The sequence below is a fragment of the Ceratotherium simum genome, chromosome 33, assembly GCF_057802395.1.
Source record: "Ceratotherium simum simum isolate JZ-2026a chromosome 33, ASM5780239v1, whole genome shotgun sequence".
NCBI classification, from domain to species: Eukaryota; Metazoa; Chordata; class Mammalia; order Perissodactyla; family Rhinocerotidae; genus Ceratotherium; species Ceratotherium simum.
The window spans coordinates 25,834,792-25,842,084 of NC_141932.1; the positions used below are offsets into that span (position 1 = coordinate 25,834,792).

At 44.2% G+C, this 7,293-nt stretch overlaps 1 pseudogene; it reads left to right on the forward strand.

Moving 5' to 3' along the window:
* Window positions 1-1,182: 1,182 nt before the first annotated feature.
* Window positions 1,183-3,485, forward strand: LOC101390276 (histo-blood group ABO system transferase pseudogene; annotated as a pseudogene).
* Window positions 3,486-7,293: the final 3,808 nt, after the last annotated feature.

Consider the following 7,293-nt stretch of genomic DNA (forward strand, 5'->3'; position numbering starts at 1 on the left):
TTACTGGTAGTGAAGATGATGCATTCTATACAGAAATTGATATATAATAATGTACGCCTGAAATTTACACAATGCTATAAGCCAATATGACCTCAATGAAATAATTTTTTTAAAAAAATTATGACACAATTGGGAATTTGAACAAAGACTGAAAACTTAATGATACAAAGGAATGATTCATTTTTGTTAGGTGTAACCATGCTAATTGTAGTTATGTTTTTTAAAAGCTCATTGATTATGTTTGATAGAAATATTTACATATGACATGACATGATATCTATGATTGATTCAAAATAATACAGGCAGGAGAGTGGGAAGAGGTGGTAGTGTAGGTGGGGTAGAATTGGCCATAGATTAATAATTATTGGGACTGGGTGATAAGTACATGGAAGTTCGTTATACTGTTTTGTCTACTTTTGTGCATGTTAGAAATTCTCCATTAAAAAAATAAAATAAAGGCAGAAAAAAGATATTAAAGAAAAGACACTTATCAGAACACTCTTCTCTCCCCCCTCCCAACATGCTCAGAACTGTCCTGAGAAGACTGTGTAATTCCTGGACAACCCACATCGCCAGCCACCCACTCTGCATGAAGGCAGGAGCAAGACATCACAGAGCAGCATGAGAGCACCAGCCCACTTCATGGTGCAGGTAGAAGGTGCTCCTTATCTGCTATGGGATTCTTTTTTGCCTGCCGTTGGTCCCACAGTGTGGCAAGAGGGGTCTGTGTCTGAGGCTTCATTTTCCAGGAAGTCATGTTTGGAATTTCCTAGGACATCAGAGGGAGGAGGGGTACGGAATGGCAACATGATAAGCCCTGAGTCAGCAAAGGGCACTGGCTCAACCTCTTCACTATGCCGAGGCCTCTGTCCCAGGGACAGCTGACCTGTGAAGCCTAAGGGGGAAAACCAAAAGAATCTGACTCTAAAAAGAACTCATTAAAGGAAACCTCAAAGAAGGCACAAGTGAGAGGGGGGGTCAGAATACAGGATATTCTGGAGTCTTGCTGTTTAGTTGGCTTCAGCACTTACAGCTAGCCATGTGGTCATGGGCCAGTCACTCACCTCTCTGAGCCTGTTTCTCCATCTGTACAATGAGGATCAAGTAGCATTTATCCCCTAGGCTTGTTGTAAGGATTGAACAAGATAATGCATGTTAAGCTTAGCAGCCTAATCCTAACAACAGCATAAGGCCTGGTTTCTGCTAAATTAATGCTCATTGGATTTTTAAGTGATTATTAAGGGAATGAAGGAAAACAATCCTTGATCTGTAGATCTTCTGTCCCCTCCACCCTGGCTCCCAAATCAGGTCTCCTGAAAGATGGCTCCTGTTGGCCTGTATGGATGTGATCTTGAAGACATTCTGATCTTGACTTCATGGATTTTTCAGGAAACCAGGTGCTTAGCTCACAGCTAGTACGTGTCGAGGGAAGGCCAGAGCACAAGCCCTGACCCCCTGGTCAGGCTCCCTGGTGGCTGCTGCCCTGCCTGCTTTCATCACAATCTCTGTCCTTGACTGCTCAGGGGCCTCCCTTGAGCCAGTCCCCTGAGCCTGTTTCAGGAGGCCTGACTTCTCTCCTGCACGCTGGTCCTTACGTTCTAGCTGTCTGTTGACTAAGTCCTGCCACCTGGTTACTCTGACAGCACGTCAAACAGAAGCTGAATTTCTCGAGGTCTGCGTGGATCCTGTCTTTCTCTTCAGGGCACCCCAGAAAGCCCCCATGCCCAGGTGCCCCCTTGCACTGGGGTCAGGCCTCAGGGGAGCCTGGGCTGCTGGAGTAGTGAGCAGGGAGTGGGGGCGTGGACGCTTTAGGGTCGGAGGTTCAACCTCACCCTGCCTCGAGGAGACCAGTGAGGGTGGAGTCAGGAGAGACGAGTACCCTCATTCTGTGGAGGAGACAAGAGGTGGCATCCTTCTGTCGTGGGGGCATGGCCCAGCTACTGCAAAGATTGGCTGGGACACAAAGATGCTGCGCACTTCATCGAGTGACCTTTCTTCTCCTAATAGCTCTTGCCTTGGCCTTCTTTGGCTATTGTTACCTGAAGCCGAGAAGCCAGAAGCTGGAAGGTACCTGGGCTGGGGCAAGCGTGGCTGTTAGAGAACGCTACGGCCTGCAAGATATAAAATTATCAAGGATGGTGTATCCCCAGCCACATGTGCTAACACTCTCTAGGGAAGATGTTCTTCTCATGACCCCTTGGCTGGCTCCCATCATCTGGGACAAGACTTTCAATATCGACATCCTGAATGAGCAGTTCCGGCTCCAGAATGCCACCATTGGATTAACCGTGTTTGCAATAGAAAAATACATTGTCTACCTGAAGCAGTTCCTGGAAACCGCAGAGATGCACTTCATGGTGGGACACAAGGTGAACTACTATGTCTTCACTGACCGCCCAGAGCATGTTCCTCTCATTCGCCTCCAAAAAGGAAGGCAGATCGTCATCCTCAAGGTCCGGAGCTATTCCCACTGGCAGGACATCTCCATGCACCGCATGGAGATGATCAGCAGTTTTTCTGAGCAGCGCTTCCACCAGGAGGTGGATTACCTTGTGTGTGCAGATGTGGATGTGATATTCAGCAACCACGTGGGCGTGGAGATCCTCTCCTCCTTGTTCGGCACTCTCCATCCTGGCTTCTATGGGCTCAGTCGGCATGACTTCAACTATGAACACAGGCCTCGGTCACAAGCCTGTATTCCTGAAGATGAGGGGGACTTTTATTACATAGGATCCTTATTTGGGGGCTCAGTGGCAGAGGTTTACAGGCTCGCCAAGGCCTGCCACGAGGCAATGATGGTCGACCAACACAATCACATCGAGGCAGTGTGGCATGACGAGAGCCACCTGAACAAATATCTGCTCTACCACAAACCCTCCAAGGTCCTCTCTCCTGAGTACATGTGGAATAACCAGCTACTGCCTTATTTGGATGGACAACATGTGCGGAGGTTGTTCAACACGGTAACCCGGGTTAGAGTGAAGGTCTTGCCGAAGCTTTACCAATTGCGATACTGATGAGAAAGCTGGGAAGGGCTCAGAGAGGGCGATGCTCAGCTAGCTGAGTCTTCCTCCTGGCATGCAGCCTTCATTAAAACCATTTCTAGCAGAAAGAGTATAACTGCTTCCTTTTCCTGTCTGGCTGAGCCCTCTCACTGTCTCCCCAAACTCAGTCAGGCCTAGCACTCTCCCCTCCCTCATCCCCCTGCCACCACCAAACACACACTCATTTAGGCTGGCCTGATTCCTGGGTTCCAGCACATGTTCTCAGAGTTGCCACCAGCTTTAGCTTCTCACTGTGTGCTCCTAACACCCTTCAGGATGGAGGAGGTGGGCCGTCTCAGCCTATCCTGACAAACAAGGGATCAGAGGTAAGATCTTTTCCAGAACAAGGAAGGAGGCCTCAGGACACAGAGTCTCCTGCCTCCTGTGACACAGGTACACAAGAGCCTGCCTCAGCCCTTGGCCAAGCAGATGCCCAAAGTCTTCAGCTTTTTTTTTTTTTTTTTTTGGTAATTTTTTATTGAGGTATAATTGACATGTGACATTATATTAGTTTCTGGTATACAACACGGTGATTCGATATTTGTATACATTGGGCCATGATCACCACAATAATTCTAGTTAACATCCGTCACCATACATAGTTAACAGAAATTTCTTTTTCTTATGATGAAGACTTTTAAGATCTACTCTGTTGTCGACTTTCAAATATGCAATATAGTATTATTAACTATAATCATCATGCTGTACATTACATCCCCAGGACTTATGTATTTTATAGCTGGAAGTTTGTACCTTTTTTTTTTTTTTTTGTTAGGAGGATTGGCCTTGAGCTAACACCTGTGCCCATCTTCCTCTATTTTGCGTGTGAGTTGCCACCACAGCATGGCTCGATGAGTTTGTATGTCTGTGCCTGGGATCCGAGCGGTGAACCCGGGCTGCCAAAGTGGAACACAGTGATCTCAACCATTATGCCACTGGGCTGGCCCCTGGAAGTTGGTACCTTTTGACCATCTTTGACCCATTTTTCCCACTCCCCCATCCCACCCAACCTACCCTCCACCCTGGCAATCACCAGGCTATTCTTTGTATCTATGAGCTTGTTTTGTTGTTGTTGTTCTTTATTTGTTTTTTAAGATTCCACATATGAGGGAGATTATACGGTATTTGTCGGTCTCTATCTGACTTCTTTCACTTAGTATAATGCCCTCAAGGTCATCCATGTTGCCACAAATAACAAGATTTCATTCTTCTTTTTGGTTGACTAATACTCTATTTTGTGTGTGTGTGTGTGTGTGTGTATACACACAATACATTTTCTTTATCCTTTCATCTGTCAATGGACATTTAGGTTGTTTCCATATCTTAGCTACTGTAAATAATGCTGCAATGAACATGGGGTGCATATATCTTTTTGAATTAGTGTTTTTGTTTTCTTCAAATAAATACCCAGAAGTAGAATTGCTGGATCATATGGTAATTCTGTTTTTAATTTTTTGAGAAATTTCCATACTGACTGCACCAATTTACACTCCCACCAACAGTGCACAAGGGTTCCCTTTCTCCACAGCCTCACCAACTCTTGTTATTTCTTGTCTTTTTGATAGTAGCCATCCTAACAGATGTGAGGTGATATCTTGTTGTGGTTTTGATTTGCATTTCCCTGATGATTAGCGATGTTGAGCATCTTTTTATGTTGGCCATCTGTGTGTCTTCTTTGGAAAAATGTCTGCTCAGGTCCTGTGCCCATTTTTTAATTGGATTTCTTGGGTTTTTTTGCTATTGACTTGTATAAGTTCTTTATATATTTTGGATATTAACCTGATATTAATCAGGTATATAATTTGCAAATATTTTTTTCCCTATCAGTGGGTAAATGTCTTCAGCTTTAAACCAAATTACTTCCTCTTTCAGAAATTGAAAACAAGTTGGGAGGTCCCTTTAGTGGGACCTAAAAGGTAGGCAGGAGAAGAACATGATGCCAAGTCAAGGTCCCCTGTCCTGGCACTTGGCTTCTTCATCCCAAAGCATTGTCATCTGTCCAGTGGGAGCAAAGCAGGTTCCCACTGCTCTTTCCCCCACTCCCTAGCTGATTGCCTCAGTCCCACATTCAGTTTATCAATTTACTAACTTACAAGGACTTGCCAGTTCCCTCTAAACTGAAAAGAAAAATTTCTAGATGATAATAGGAAGTTCCTAATTGTCATGAAACTCTGTCTCTTTTACTTAGAAATGATTTTGCTGCCTTTCAGCGAGAGCCTGAAATCCTGCATTTTCTTGCCCCTGCTTTTTTTCTCTCTCACACACAGGAGAGAGAGAGAGAAGTCACCCATTATTGATCTTTATTTCTCTTCTGTGGTTGTAAATTTTCATAATTTTAGGGGCCTTTTCAAGCTTTTAGTCTCCAATTTTATGTTGTATGTTTTTTCTGTGTCACTGCTGAGTAACCGTTTTTATATAAGAACAATTTAGGCAAGTATTTTCTCCCTAATGCAAAATTAAAATATCCTTGTGGGTCTAGCAGAGGCCTAACTACCAGCTGAGGCAGGAGAACAGGTCCTGCAGTCCAGATCTTCCTGTCCCAGTCCACGCTCTCCCCCACAGCCGTGTCTTCAGGGTTAAGGGGAGTCCCAAAGCTGGCCTCTCAAACTTTCAGTCCTGTCTCCTGCCAGAGGCCTCCAGCCCATCTCTGACCTTAACTCGGCTGCAAAGGAACACGGCTACTGTCTCTGTCCGTTTCTGTTTTCTCATGTTGGATTTTAAATGTAAATAAACATTTCTTTGGTTGTTTTGTTAAGTGTGGCTTACTTAGCTCTCTAGATATCAGATATCTCCAGATAAGCATCCCATTGAGAATCTGCATGTATTGACTGGTGTGTTTAGACATGTAGACTCAGTCTGGAAGGATTTGCATTTACTATGTTTCTCATGGGGCTGTTTTGATATTTTAAGAAAGTGGGTGCAACTTTCTGTGTACATTTGTCATTGCTCTGTGATGCCAAAGTCATGTTAAAATCTCAGGAACAGTTGAGTAGGGAGTGGGTGAAGGAGTTTTGGTTGTTTAGCATTGATAAAATTCTTTTGGGGGAATGAGTTGGTGCCTCATCCTCTGCTCTTTTTTTATCAGGGACAGTTCTGACAGGAATGTTAGATGATGAATCCCAGGGGTTTCACTCATAATATCATAGCAAAGTGTTCATTGAATGCCTACTGTGTGCTCAGACACCTGGCTAGAGGCAGAGCAATAACAAGGTGAGAAAAATATACATGATCGCTGTTCATGGGAGCTCTCCTGGGACATGGTGATGCCCTCTTCCTACTTGATTCACTTTTTGCACCAAGGGAGTCATACTGTCTCCTGTATAACTGACTTCATCTTCTAAGTCTCCTTCGCTATCTCCTTATCTGTTCCCCTATTAACCACGAGGGGCCCCAGGGCACAATTGTTGCGCTCTAGTCTGTCTACACCCACTCTCTAGTTGATCCCATCTAGTCTCCCAGCTTTGAAGACCAAATATATAGCTCTGATCCCATCTCTCCATTCCAGACACACACATCTAGATGCCACAGGCATCACAAGCTTCACAAGTCCATAGCAAGCTCCCCATCTCCCCTTCTTCTCACCCAGCTCTCTGGATTCCAGCCCCAGTGCCCTTCTTAGGGTGCCACATGACTATCTGAGACATCTCCATATGGGTTTCGTGAGGTCAGAGGAAATTGCTGGACAAAGTCAGTGGAGGAGTTGCAGTATACAGCCCTTTCCTACTGCAAGTTTTTTTTTAAATAAATTTTTATTTGGGGATAATTTCATATTTGCAGAAAAGTTATCAAGATGATACGTCTGTGAAAACTAATAAACCAACATTGCTATATTACTATTAAGTATTTACAGTTTACTAATTCCTCTGTTAATTTCCTCTTTGTGTTCCAGAATACAATCTACACCCTAAACATGCTGTATTAATTGTCATGTCTCCCAGTCTTCTCTGGTCTGTGATAGTTTTCCAGTCTTTCCTTGTTTTTCATGGCCTTGGCTATCTTGAGGACTGGCCAGGGATTCTGTTGAATGTCCCTCAGTTTGAGTTTATCTGGTGTTTTTCTCATGATTAGACTGGGTTTTTGGGTTTTTAGAAAGACACCACAGAAGTGAAGTACCTTTATTGTCACATCACATCAGGGTGTGCATGATATCAATATGTCTTATCTCTGATGATGTTAAACTTGATCACTTGAATAATGTAGTGTTTTCCAGTTTTCTCCACTGTAAAGTTGCTGTTTTTCCCTTTCCTTA